Raw genomic sequence first — 14,677 nt, 5'->3', positions numbered from 1 at the left:
ATAACTCTGCCTGTTTATCTGTGTGCAATAACCCCACCTTCACGTTCAACTGTGTGTATAAGCACCCTAAGCTTCAGTGTGTTCTGGCTTCTCCATCAGAATGAGCATGGCCCATCGAATCCCAGCTTCTCTGTGTCTGTGTGTCTGTCACATCTTCATTCCCTCATGGCATCTAGTCAGGTCAAGTACAAACCCGTGTAAGGAGGTGGCAGGCTTTTATCACTAAAAGTTAAACTCTGGGCATATTTCAAATAATTGCAAGAGGATACTGCCCTGGCAACACAACTTAGAACTGCTCATCACAATGTCCACAACTGAGTCAACACTGGAGTTTCAAAAACACTGAACTGATGGAGAACTGGAGGCTCAGGGAGGGCAGTGATCTTTCAAGGTGTAAGTAGTAGGGCCCGATCTATAATGAACCCCTTTATGAAGAGCAACTCTTTCCAAATGTCCTCTGCAACAGCAGTGGAGACATCTGCAGCAGCCAGCAGCCCAACCCAGAAAGAGAACACCCCAGACTGGAACTTTCTCCAGATCCAGGACTCAGAACAGCAGCCCCTTGCAGGCTCTAGCAGAGCAGAAAAATGCTGCATCGCCAAATTCATACACAGGCACGTACACACACACACACACACACACATACACACATATATCCACACACAAACACACTTTTATACACATATATTCACACCACACATAAACACATAATGCACACTCATACACACATACATACACACATACTCATACAATCATATACATTCAGACCAAGCAAACATATACATACACACATACAAATATATGTGTATGTATCATACATCCACATAAACACAACATTCATAAACACATATGCACAGATACACATATATACATACACATTCACACACTGATACACATACACGCATCCTCACAAAGTAGAAAGCGTTTTGTTTTGTTTTGTTTTGTTTTGTTTTGTTTTGTTTTGTTTTGTTTTGTTTTGTTGAGACAGGGCCTCTTTTATGTAGCCCTAGCTGGCCTAGAGCTCACAAAATAAACCAGGCTGGTCTTGAACTCATATAAACCCACCTACCTCTGCCTCCAGAGTGCTGACCCTAAAGGCATGCACCACCACACCTGGCAAGAGGCAAGCTTTTAGACAGAGCAGATTATGTATTTATGGTCTTGAAACTGAAATAATTTAAGAATCTAAAACCTAGAATATAAATTTAGACTCAACATTTTATATTTACATTGAATGAGGAAATAAATTCTAACAAATGTACAGATCCCTGGAAATCCAGCACTCTTTCTTTGGAGATCTCTGTTAGGTGATTTATCAGAAATACATACATAGAGATCTCCCTGACTAGAAGCCATCTTTCCATCCCTGGCTTGTCCTGTGTAGGATGGAGGTCCAGAAACAGAGATTTCATTCACTTCTCAGCAAAGCTGTCTCTAAGGTCCACAGTCTCCTCTAGTATACTCTACTCAACCGCTGCTCAGGGGGCTCCCTGAAGCTGCCCCCTCTTGACCTTTGCCCTTCCTACCTCCCCCCATCAGCATGCAGATATATAGCCTGGTTTTCCTGAACAATCTGAAACTAGGTCACAATCCTTAACATAAATCTGTTCATTACTGCCCTAGACACAAGTCCTACATGCCAGGTACAATGCCGGGCACTCAGGTGGGTATTATGACCATTTTCTAGCTTTGAGAATTGAGGCTGAAGAAAAGTAGTTCTTTCCTCCAGATTACACAGCCAACTCAGAACTAGACCAACATTCATAGGGAGGAGATTTTAAAACTAGGGAGGAAACCGAAGCAAACTGTTCCACACGCCCTACTACCTGGAAGTGCTTCTGGGAAATAGTTCCTATGTCTGTATTTGCTGCTTTTCTGTTGCTCTGATAAAACACCATGACCAAGAAAGTTTATGAAAAGGAGTTTATCTGCACTTATAATTCCAGGGGGATAAGAACCTAACATGGCAGGAGGCATGGCAGCAGGCAGGTATGGCAGTCAAAGCAGGAAGCTGAGAACTCAGGACTGGATGTAGGAAAGGCTACTTACTCTCAAAGGCCACCCCTGGTGATCACTTCCTCCACCAGGGCCACACTTCCTAAACCTCACAATGGCACCACCACCTGTGGACTGAAGGTTCATCTACCTGAGTTTATGGGAGATGTTCTCATTCATACCACTACATGGGACCTAACAGGTCCCAGGCTCTTTAGTCAGCAAGCCAAAGACTCAGCCCACCTCTGGTCTATGATAAGATTCTGATCCAAAGACTCATCCAGGAAGGAGGAAAAGGCCGTGTTTTAAATGGGTCTCACACAAGCAGAACAATGTTCCACCGTATAACACTCAGACAGCAATTGTCACACAGGGAAGAGCAATCTGAGTTCTCCAGTTACCACATTAAGTTTTGTTTCATCCATAAATACCTTCACGGTCACACTCAGAATAGTTTGACCTAATGTCTAGGCACCACATTGCCAAGTAAAGTTGACAAATATGAGTGATGCCACCACATGTGATGGAAAAGAAGAAGGCCCAGTCCAACCACAAGAAGGAAATGCCGCTGTCCCAAGGTTAGCACTGCAGGTGTGCTAAGGAAATGCCCTGCATTGCTGCAGGGGTGCTGTGTTTCCCTCAGACAGCCCCATCTTCCCTTGAAGTACTGTAAGTAACACATACACTGCTATTCATAGCAATAGACATGGTTTGAACAAGACAGCAGGCTGCTTCCCCTTCCTGGAGATATTCTGAGTCCGACTGTATTAGCTACAGTATTTTTTTTTTTTCTGTGCTCATGATAAACTGACATTTTGAGACCTGGCTAGTTCCTACAGAGACTGTCTCTCTCAGAACCAGCTAACTTCAGACTGTGAAGGTCTGGCCCACCCTCATACCTTTGACTTGTAAGACATTAATTAGCCTATAAGCCTCCTTGTCTGTCTGACTTTTATATTCATATAATTGTTCATATAATCAGTATATAATAGTCATATAATCACGTTGGCACTAGACACCGGACAGCCAGAAGTAGTCTTTGCACTGAGGGTACACAGAGTCCCAACTGCTCAGTCCTAACGCGGGTCAGCTTTTCTGCCTGCCTCACAATACAGGCTTTTGCTTATGCTTTTTCTTCCAATTTCTGCCTTCCAACAAGCCCTTCTCACAGGGCCCAACATGGGTGCTGTGCCTCTGGTCTCTTGAGAACTGTGAGTAAGAAATGTCTTCCTTCTCAGCAGTCCCCTTGCAATCTGTGGTGTTTGCCATACTTGATAAAAAATGAATTCCGGGTGTGTTCTAATATACCTACATTAAAATGCATGTGCCAACTGCTCTGCCCCATGAAAGGTTTACACTTTTGAACAAAGTTTTGTTAGGTTTCTTCTCCTTATGTATGTGTGGAACTGTCAGGTAACAGTCATTTAAAAAGCAATTTAGTTACATACAACTGAAGACTGTTGTAATGACCTGGGTGATTGGGCCAATTTTTGCAACTCCATAACATAAGCTACAGTTTGACTTTTTAAAGCAATAGTTAATCTGGAAGAATAGGCACCTGGCATTGCCTTCCCTTGTCCCACTCTAGCATCGACTCTACTGAATGTAACTTGGCAGTGTCTCCTCTACCAAGGAAATTCTTCACATCTCTTTGATCCATTTAACCTGGACAACTAAGTGGCACCATCCAGGTGGGTTCATTACAGGGGTTCAAGGACTAAGCTCTCTGCAAGGTGGAAGATGATGGATGAGATTGGCTTCTTGCCTATCTTAGGCTCATCTTAATCATGCAGTAGCTAAATTTTCAAATGTGGAAGACAAGAAATATAATCAATATTCTAACTTACAGGATCTATTCCCTGCATAAAAGTATATGCACTAACTTTTTACTTGGCTAAATGTATAAAGTTACCCTGATGAAACAGAGGTTTATGTGAATTATGCACAGTCATGCTTACTCCACTACTCAAGAATGTTGCCCTAGTATCCATTAGAGTTAGTGAGGATCTGGGCTGAGAAGCAGAATGGTTGCTCATTCTAGTCCTGGCCCCACACCCAATTTATCAACTTCAGGTGTTAAAAAGAACAGTAGAGCTTGGCAGCTGCTGATAAAACAGACCAAGAAGAAGGTGGACCCAACCCTGGGCAAAGGCTATCTTTTGTTGACGTTACATAATTTAATTTTTAAGTATTGAAAGTAAACCCACAAACATCCTAGAAGAAAACTGAGGTAAACATTTATGTCATTCTTAGCAAGATGGAAACTTGCTTAACAAACACCAAAGACACAAGTCAGATAAAATATCAATGATTTGGCAACATTTTTATTACCTTTTTGCTAGTTTTTCTACACACACACACACACACACACACACACACACACCACCTCTCTAGCATTTAGTTCTTACCCTCCTATTCCAAGACCCATCCTTTGGTCTCTCTTCTTCTTCTGCTTGGATTAGGCTAATGGGGGATGTTAACAGGATCTCAAAGGAAATAAAGCAAAATTGAGATGGAATTTTCTTCCCTAGTTTGTTCCTTCCCTGGGCCATATTTTAAATTGGACAATGGACAGAGGCTAAAAGACTCTTTGAAGCATGATAGAAATGTCATACATTGTCTTGAAAATCCAGTTAGTGAAGACTCAGAAAATGACAGAGAACACAGTTCACCTTAGAAAATATCTAAATCATCACTAAGAGGCTACCCTGAATTAACCATGTGAACACGACTTAACCCCCTAAATCCTTTCAAAACGGAGAGGCTTTTCTAGTAATGAGGAGGCTATGATTATGGGAGACTAGTCATAAAAATGAAAGGTTGCCAGCTTTAAAGATGGAGGGCAAGGGTAATGAACCAAGCATGCAGACCGTTTAAAGCAGCTGGAAAAGACAAGGAAACAGAACCTCCTTTATAGAATTCCCAGAAAGCACATGGCCCTACCAGAACCTTGATGTTGACCTAGTGAGATCTGCACTGGACCTTTGAAGTAGATTATTGTAAAATAATAAATTCTGTTGCTGGAGCTGATGCCATAGCTGATTGGCACAGCAATTACTTAGCATGCACAGTGCCACAAAACAGGGGGGAGGTTATATACCTATGTTAGTCAAGGTTCTCTAGTCACAGAACTTATGGAATGTCTCTACATATTAAGGGAATTTATTGGAATGACTTAGTCTGTAGTCCAACTAACCCAACATTGGGCAGCTGAGAATGGAAAGTCCAAGAATCTAGTAGTTGCTCAGTCCTACAAGGTTGGGTATTTCAGCTGTCCTTCTGTATAAGCTGGAATCCTGAAGAAGTAGGTTCCAACAGATGTGCTGGCAAGCAAGTGCAAGCAAGAAAAGAAGAGTGAGCCTTCCTTCTTCCAATGTCCTTATGTCAGCCTCCAGAAGAAGGTATGGCCCAAATTAAAGTCGTGTACCACCATGCCCAGATCTAAAACTTGCTTTGTCCAAGGCTGGTTTTAAACTCAGAGATCTGCTTGCCTCGGTCTTCTAGGGTTAGACATGTACTACCTTGTCTGTGCCAAAGCTTTTCATGGCCACTATGCCTCAAGATCTCCATGTCAAGATCCAGGTCAGAAACTTGTGTCTTCCAGTCTCAAGATCTACACCACAGATGTACCTTTCTGGAGTGCAGTTAATTCCAGATATAGTCAAGTTGACAACCAGGAATAGCCATCACAGTATCATTAAACCACAAAGTCTGTGGTTTGTTACAGCAGCTTCAGGAAACGAATATATATTAGACACGAGACAGAGAACACATTGGAACCTACTTCTTCAGGATTCCAGCTTATACAGAAGGACAGCTGAAATACCCAACCTTGTAGGACTGAGCAACTACTAGATTCTTGGACTTTCCATTCTCAGCTGCCCAATGTTGGGTTAGTTGGACTACAGACTAAGTCATTCCAATAAATTCCCTTAATATGTAGAGATATTCAATAAGTTCTGCGATTAGAGAACCCTGACTAATATAGGCACATAACCTCCCCCCTGTTTTGTGGCACTGTGCATTCATCATCTTGTATCCACAACAAATCAACAAGAGGTTAAGTGCTGTTATTTCCATTTACAGATATTGATACTATGCTTCAAAAGAAGCCAAATGACTCCCTAGTTAAGTGTACGATAGGATACGAACCTAGATTCTTTTGGAAGCTAACCTCATTATTCTTTCCGCCAGTCTAGAGGAGATGGACTTGAAAGTAAAGATACAGCATTTCCTAACAACTATTCCTAAAAACATAGCTGAAAAGCTTGATGCTACTCTCTTGGTAGAAAGCACAGATTCTGTGCCTGTCTACCTAACCATCCAGAGTGCCTCAGGGATTGGCAAGAAGAGCCCAGATCCTCCATAATATCAGTTCTGATAGACTGGGACATAAAGCTGGAGTCTGAACCCACAAAGAAAATTCACTGTCTCTGGAGAAAAGATATGCATCAAAATGTCAACAACAACAACAAAAAATGCAAGTCACAAGGAGGCTTGGGGAGGTAATAAGACTCTAGTCAAAGGAAGGTGGGACTGTCTTGGGAGAGGCAGGGTGGGAGCTGACACAAACTATGTTCTACTTCCCATAAGCTCTGTTAGGTAGGCCTGATGTGGTGTTCTCATGGTTTTAGTTCCAGTAAGTGGCAACCTCTGTTATAATGAAGAAGTTCAGAAGGAATGAGTTCATTGGTGAGTAGTTTTACTAAGTATATCTCTATATCAGACAAGAGGGGGTAAATTAATCAGGGGGAAACAATAAACCCAGTTACACAGTCCTGTAAGCCTGTCAGGAGTCTACTGCATTTAATGAATATGTGTGATAAGGGCTTGAAATGCAAATAAATACAGATAAAAGAGAGAATAAGCAGGTGAGGAGTGGAAAGGGCCTCTCGAGGTAGGTATGGAGGTCAAGGAAATGATTATGTAAATGGAATAGAGAGGTTATATCCAGGGCTTCCTGGAGCTAGACAGTTGAAGTTGAGGGTCACAAAGAAGACTCTCTTGGAATGGGAATCACTTAGCTGTAGATGAAAAGAAGGGACCCCTGGGGAGGTGTGCATTGGGAAGAAAGAATGTGGGGAGAGACTGGGTAGACCTATGTTTCTGACAGTGAGGATCGAAAGCTGAAAGATATTGTCAACTTGACTACATCTGGGATGAACTACAATGAGGGGTACACCTGTGAGAGATTTTTTCCTTGGTTTGGAGTGAATCTACTTCTAGTCTGGACCTTTGAGGCAGGAAGTCACACATCTTTAACCCGGATCTTGAGGTAGGAAGACACACCTTGCTAGACAGAAAAAAAGGAAGCTTTTCCTCTTTGCTTGCTTGCTCTTGACTTACTAGCAAGTACATTCCTTCACTCCCATTAGAGCCTACTTCTTCAGGATCCCAGAATCTACTAAAGGCCAGATGAGCCAGCCAGCCTTGAAGACTGAGCAGCTACTGGACTCTTACACTTTCCATTGATAGCCAGACATTGTTGGATTAGTTGGACATTAGCCTGAAAGTGATTCTATTAAAGGCTATACATATATATAAATGGAGATCCATTCTGTAAGTTCTGCTACTTTAGAGAACCCTGGTTAATACAAAACTCAATTCAGGACCACTGGCAACCATGCAGTGTTCATAAAGCTGTAACCAAAGCCCACGCCTATAGACTAGATTGTTTTGTTTAGCTTACAGTATCCTCTTATATTCTGATTTACTTGCCAACGTGGAAAAGTTTGAAGGTATCTCCTAAAAATAATGGTCCTATGGTCTTACTGACAACAGGAAGCCCACATTCATACAAGAAACACTCAGCTAGAGCTATGTAGTCAGGGCCATCTCCACCCTACAAAATGTTCTAACTCACTGCCCCACCTAGCCTGGGTGAGTCATGTAAGTTACCTGTTGTTCCATGGCTTGGATTTCAGCTTCTGTGCCCTGCTCATGGAAGTTAGAGCCTTGGGAGGTCTTAATGGAATGGAATTTAGACAGAGAATCTGGGAGAATGGGTTGGAATACCTAGCATTTTCAAGTGTGTTCTCTCTGCTAGGCACAGAGAAATGATGAAAAGGAAGAACTGGTATACCTTCACAGCAGAGACAGGAGTATGATGATCCATTGGGTGGCTCTTAAAACTGCAGGGGGGAGGCACTAATGTGAATGTGAAACACATGCAAGAGGAAAAGACCATATATGGAAGATAGAGAAGGGCAAATTCAAACACTGAAATTACATCCACTTCTTCAGTTGGAGTAACAAAGACAAAAGCAGTCCTAAGAGATTACTCAGAGAGAAGCAACGGTCCAAAGTATGGTGTGAGAAGAAAACTATGCCCTTTGAAAACAGAAGGGATCACACAGGCCCTGCCCCTGCTTTTGGCCCAACTTCTCTTGCATAAGGTGGGGCTGGCCCCGCCTGCCCACATATTCAGGAACTGGATTACTATATTGTTAACAAATAAAGGAAATGAAGCAATCTTCACTCGGGGCTGCAAGTCATGATAGGACACTCTATTTGGAATCCAATCCAAGCCCAAACACTTGCTGGAATATGAAGCTGTGAAGCAAGAGCTCCAGTTGTGGACCAAAACTAAGCTGTCCAAGAAACAGGAATGATTTCATACAGCTTTTTATCAAGGCCTGCAGTCACATTGGGTCCCTAATTTTTTTCAGGGAGCCCTGTAAGAATTATCTTTTAATAAGTGCAAAGGGTCTTACCCAGTTATGATACTTATGAACCAGAACAACAATCAACATGGCACAATAACCCTAAGGGTGCAGTAGCAGCACGAGTATGCTGGTGATCATCATCAGCTCTCTAATTGGATGTAAGACCTAATCATCAAGATGGATACCATGCCTGGCAGTGGAAACTTAGCCAGCTATTCTAGAATAGTGTTGTCATGAATCTTGAAGGAGAACCAACAACCACTACTTTACCAAAATGACATAATCCCTAATAATCTAAACACTGTCCTTATACCCTCAGATAAGTGTTGTCTTCAGCCTTCATCAAGGACTCTTTTCTTTGCAACAGATGGAGACCAGTACAGAAAAATCACAACCAGTCAAAATGCAGAATTCTGGAGCCCAGTCCCAAAGGAAACAGCTACAAAACACTCAGAGAAACAAAGGCTTAGAGAACATTTCCAAAGAGGGATGGAAAGATTGTAAAAGCCAGAGGAGCAGGAAGTTTTCTGTAAGATGGTGTCTCCTAGTAATGCCAGAAGCTATACCCATAAAACATTCACCAACCTGACTGCCTAAACATGAGCTGAACAAGATTTCATATATACATGGAATTCATATATATATATATATATATATATATATGCATGTAATAAAAAGAAGTCCTGAGGTGTATATGGGAGGGTTTAAGGAAGAGAAGGGAAGGGGAATGTGATATAATTAAAATCTTGAAAAAAAATAGAAAAAGTGAAAAAAATTACTAATGAGGACTTTGCAAAGAAGCAGTGACTCCCTTTGCTGCCAAGAATGTCCCTCCAAGCTTAAGTACTTAATAATTTATTTCATGATCAAAACAAACAGTATAATGATAAAACTGACTATTTCACCAAGCAGAAAACAAAAATTATATTTACATAAGGAAAAGGTTTTGCCTTTAATAAAGGATACTGCACATGAGTGAATTTAATTGTTTTAACTGAAAGGTAAGGGTTTTGACTGGCTCACACAAAAAAATAAATAAGCCTTGTCTTAAGCTTGCTCCCATTTCCTAATTGTGAGGGGTACTTGACTCCTCACAGTCTAGTTCACTATAAACAAAAACAAATGACTCCCCATCTACTACCTCATCCACAGTAGATTTGTAGTCAGCTTTCCTGTCAAGAGCTCTACAAACCTGTGTTGGCCCAGCTACAGACCCCCCTGGAAATGGAGGTCTCCAGTGAAGTAACTGGGTCACACAGCAAGGGTCAGCTTAGGCCCAGATTTTATGAATCTTGCATTTGTTTCTTTGGATGGATGGATAGATGCCACAGACCACCCCAGTCGGGTATGGGGGTCCCTGGAATGAGGGTCCTCGAAGCTAGGTGGATAAGGATTTGGCAGTGACAAACAGAAACAAACACAGAGGCAGTTTGAATCTGAGTGTATTTTGCAGCTCTCAAGCAGGGGATTTCATACATTAAAAACCAAACATTACATCTCTTAGAAACTATATCCAGTGAAACAATCACAAATACCAACAAAAATCATTTGGCACAGTAAAGCACAAAAATCATCCAAGCATTACAACTCTGAAACTATGTATTCAGTGAATCACAAACAGAACAGGTAACATCATTATAAATCATCAAAATATAACAACTCTAAAAGGATGTATTCAGTGGGGGCTGTTGTCCAAGGCTAGTGGCATATTTTCAGGAGCAGATTAATAAATCTTTAACAGTCAGTGCTCTTAACCGCTGAACTAACTCTCCAGCCCCATGGTCAATTATTATTTAACACATAATGCCTGATTTTTTATAAATCTTCAATATGTAAATTTAAAATATTTTGATTCTTTCTAATTAAGGCTTTCTTTACTATATACCAAAATCCACCTCCAATGACACACGTGTAGCCATATGAAATTTTATTGTTGGGAACATTTTTATCTATCATAAGTTTTATAAATGATTTAAAAAGTAAAGCGTTGGTTTCCCCAGGGATAAGGTCATGTTAGTGACCCCATCTTTAGGGATGGTTTCTTACCCATTATTCTTACTTAAAATTTTGGCCTAGGCTACTAGGAACATGTAAGTAAGAAAAGGAATAAGAGAAAACAAAACAGATAGATTGCCATGAGATCTACGTACGGCTCAATATTTTTTCTCTGGGAAAGAGTTCCACAACCGGTTCCAGGAGGCCTCCCCCTTTTGAGATCAATCGCCTCAGTCTGTGGAACTTGTCACACAGATCCTAGTGGAGGTGGTGTGGCAGATGAATGGATGGATGGATGGATGGATGGATGGATGGATGGATGGATGGATGGCCAGGAAAGTCTCTAACATGATACATAAGTAAAGATAACACTGAACTCCAAATCCTTCCACTTCCATCTACCAAATGTTGGGATTATAGGTATTCAAGCCACCACACCTGGCTTCCTGAATCATTAAAATGATCAGGATAAAATTACTCATCAGACCAAAAGACACTGGGATTCAAAGGTACGAGCAGGAAAGTTATGAGGGGCGGAGTGTCACTATAAACAAACTGGTCACTTACTTTGGCTTGCCTTAACCTGGAATCCAGCCCATAAGGTCTCAATGACAAAAGACTCTTTGATTACAGATTATATATATGTTGTTTGAATCTAGACGCTGAATTCAGTTCTTTGATGGTTAGGACACAAGGAAATACACAGGTAGCAAGTATGTCAGGTTCCATAACAGCTCACATCTTTCCTATGTTGGACCTAATAGCACAGTTACCCATTTGCAACGAAGCTTTGTCTGAAGGACACCCAGGTCTTCATGACTAGTAGTACCAAATTGGGTTCATCTTTAACCATTATATGCCATGCTTTCTTCACACCAGGAAAAAGGACTCCACTAGATGGATTAAAGATTTCTTACTTCCTAAAACTACATTCAATTCTCATTGTAAAGGAAGGAGAGGTGGGTGTTCAAACAGACAGCCAATATGGATATTTGTCTACTGACTCCTTGGGATTTCTGTAGCAGAGAACAGCCAGATAAAATGCTTAGACCTGTGACATAATCAGAATAAAAACCAGATATCCTATGTCTTGTACCATTATGCCTGATTCCCCGGAAAGCATCTATGCTTAAGTGCATGCTCCAAAGTATCAGAAAAAGCATGGTGTGGGGGCATGGAGATCATTTGTGGGAGTTATTGCAATGTGTACTGTATGTAATTTCTCATGGCAATCACTGAAGAGGGAATTGTTGGCCCCCTCTCATAAGAAAATGAAGCCTATAGGACCATGGGTAGGTCACTTTGAAGGTAGAAGTTTGATTTGAATATAAGGGGTGGGCATGTTAGTTCTCTTAAACGTAACAGCCCACTCTCTCTCTCTCTGATTTAGAATCAGCTTAGATCTGAGGAGTTGGGAAAATCAAGTTCAGTAGGGATGCATTTCACCTGTGAGAAGGCATTAGGCTTGTTTGGTTTGGGGGAAGAGTGTCGGGCTTTTCTCTTTCTCTTCCTTAGGAGAAGCAGATGCCCCAAGAAGCTGGGGATAGAGGGCATAGTGGTAGTTCAAGAAAGTGTTAAACCCAAGAAGCTAAGTTGCCTAACAAGTAATCAACACCCTTTCTTCTAACAGGGTTTCTATCTAAATTGAGGTCCATTCATCTGAATAAAAGAAAAAAATCTTCACCTTCCACTGATGTCTACTTGAAATTTAACATTCTCGTCAAGTACTGTGTAGGCAGCTGGCCACAGCAATATTAGCAGTATTATTTATGACATTTTAGAAATGTATTTACAGGTAGTGCCTATATCTTGAATTCTATATTCTGCGCTTTTCAAAATTATAATAGTTATTTGCTTTTTAAAATTATATGGTATTCTTTTAAATACTTTAGTGGCTGTTTTCTTTCATCATGGCCTGCCTTTAATTTTATGTTTTTAAAAGTCTCTTGAGAGGGGCTGCAGAGATGGCTCCGTGGTTAAGAGCTCTTACAGAGGGCTTACTTCCAGAGGAATAGAGTTCAGTTCCCAGCATCCAGATGAAAGCTTATAACCCCAGTTCCAGGGCATTAGGCATGCATGCAAATGAACTAACTATACACATGAAATAAAATAATAAAGTTTAAAGCAAAAAGGAAAATCTTCTAAGAAAGAGTCCTTAGTTTTCCCAAAAACTCAGAACTGCCAGAGGTATCTGCAGGTTAAAGAAAAAAAAAAAAAATTGGATCAGAACGCTGTGTTTACAGAGGTTTACAGCCTGTGCAAACTCTCTGACTCAGCTTCAGTCTGTGAGCCCTAGAAGCTGGGTGGCTCTCAGAGAAGTAAGTAACAGTAAGGTGAAAAGTTTCACCAAAGAGCCTTTTCTCCCTTGTACTAACTGCCAATCAGCCTGGCCTGTGCTCCTCCGCTGACCACCCCCCACCCCCAGCGCCCTGGGTACCCCCCAGATCGATGCCAGTCTCAACCCACCCGGCAGGCAGGGCAAGGTGCTGAGTGACAGACAACAAGTGGAACTAACGTTTCTGAAATTCCCACGCACTGAGACCACACATCCAAGCGGTGTGGGTGGGGAGGGTGCCAGGGCCATCCTCTCTGCATCGCTGAGGCTGGGCCACTAAGGAGAAAGCATTGAAGTCCACCGAGTCCCAGACCAAAGGGGAGTGTGTCAGGGGTTGGAAAGGAAGAAGGGCGGCCGGGAGCGCGGAAACAGAAACGAGTGAGGCGACAGCAAGCGGCTGTGGGAGGAGGACAGCGTCGTGGGGTGCGTCTTACCGGGCTGAGCGACACCGTGGGCCCCAGCGCTGGCGCAGCAGAAACTACTGTGGCGCTGGAGCGCTGGCCTCGCAAAGCCCCGCCTGGCCGCCGGGGCGGGGAGGCGGAGGCCAGGGGCGGGGACAGCCACCACCCCCACACCCCTAACCTCCCTAGGAGGAAAGGCGCTGCCCAACAACAAACCCGGAGGGAAATGCGCACCTTGGGGCAGGCACGGACACCGGAGGAGGCGTGGGTGGTATGGGTGGCCCTTGCTCCCCATGCCTCGCGACTGTCCCCACGCAGCCTAGACGCTTTTCTTACCTGGGGTGCAGACAAGGCCACCTCTACTCAGAACCGCGCGGCACCTTCCCCTGGAACCTGCTGGCTCCTAGGAGTTGTTCTTTTGGTGCCTGACAAGTCACCATTCTGCCCCTTCTAAGGTGGACTGACTGTTTGAAGGCACAAGCCAGAGACCGCGGCTTTATGGCTTCATGTGTTAAAACAAATACAGTCCCCAAAAGTTGCTAAGGTCTCAACTTTAAAAAAAAAAAAAAAAAACTCAAAGAACACGCAAATGCCACCAACTTTTTTTAAAAGCATAACTAAGTTTCTTTCGCACTTGTTTGATTGTATGCATTTTAATAGTTTTTGAATCACCTATTTCAAACTTTCTGTCTTCACTCTGAAGAATCTATAGAAAAATTGCTTGGTCGCAAACAGGGACTACGGGTGTGATGATAAGCCTGGTGGCACTTGCTGGCACCTGCACCTGCAACACTGTCTCCCTAGTAATTTTCTGTGACTTTGTGCAGCAACAGGTAAGTCTAGTAAAGAACTTGGAGACAAAACCAAATGTAATCTGTATTTACTGATAAATCTATTGCTGGAAACAGCATATTAAGACTATGTAAAAATAACCCTTAATGTTTGCCATACTCTAAACTAAAACTGACTTTATTTTATCAATAAAATGTTTCACATACTTGAGAGTTGAGGCAAGGGGCACCAGAAAAAAAATGTTCAGGCCTCAGAACAGTTAATTGTTATATGGTGCTGAACATAACCCTGATTTCCACCCTCTAAGTGCCAACAATTGCAGCCCAAAGTTTTGACAAAAACAAAACTTTACACGCATGTTTCCAAACCAATTCGTGCTATTCTTCATCTCTCCTTCCTCTCCATCCTCATTAAGAAGTCCTGGTTCCTGTGAAGGAATCGAGGGCAGTCTGCTTGCAGGGTGTTTGGAGGTCTATGGCTGGAGAATCGAGTTA

At 42.3% G+C, this 14,677-nt stretch overlaps 1 protein-coding gene across 2 annotated transcripts in view; it reads right to left on the bottom strand.

Moving 5' to 3' along the window:
* The window catches only part of Sqor (sulfide quinone oxidoreductase), a 41,515-nt gene extending 27,997 nt beyond the window's left edge, over window positions 1-13,518 (bottom strand). The window contains exon 1 of one of the 2 annotated variants that reach the window (XM_021186216.2): window positions 13,425-13,518. The gene's annotated coding sequence lies outside the window, so the exon portion shown is untranslated. Of the gene's footprint in view, window positions 1-7,893; window positions 7,954-13,424 lie in introns of those variants that run through there. The other variant, XM_021186226.1, reaches the window with a different exon arrangement.
* Window positions 13,519-14,677: the final 1,159 nt, after the last annotated feature.

This window comes from Mus caroli, chromosome 2 (assembly GCF_900094665.2).
Source record: "Mus caroli chromosome 2, CAROLI_EIJ_v1.1, whole genome shotgun sequence".
NCBI classification, from domain to species: domain Eukaryota; kingdom Metazoa; phylum Chordata; class Mammalia; order Rodentia; family Muridae; genus Mus; species Mus caroli.
The sequence above is the reverse complement of the archived record's forward strand: the minus strand, read 5'-3'. Positions and strand labels throughout refer to the sequence as shown.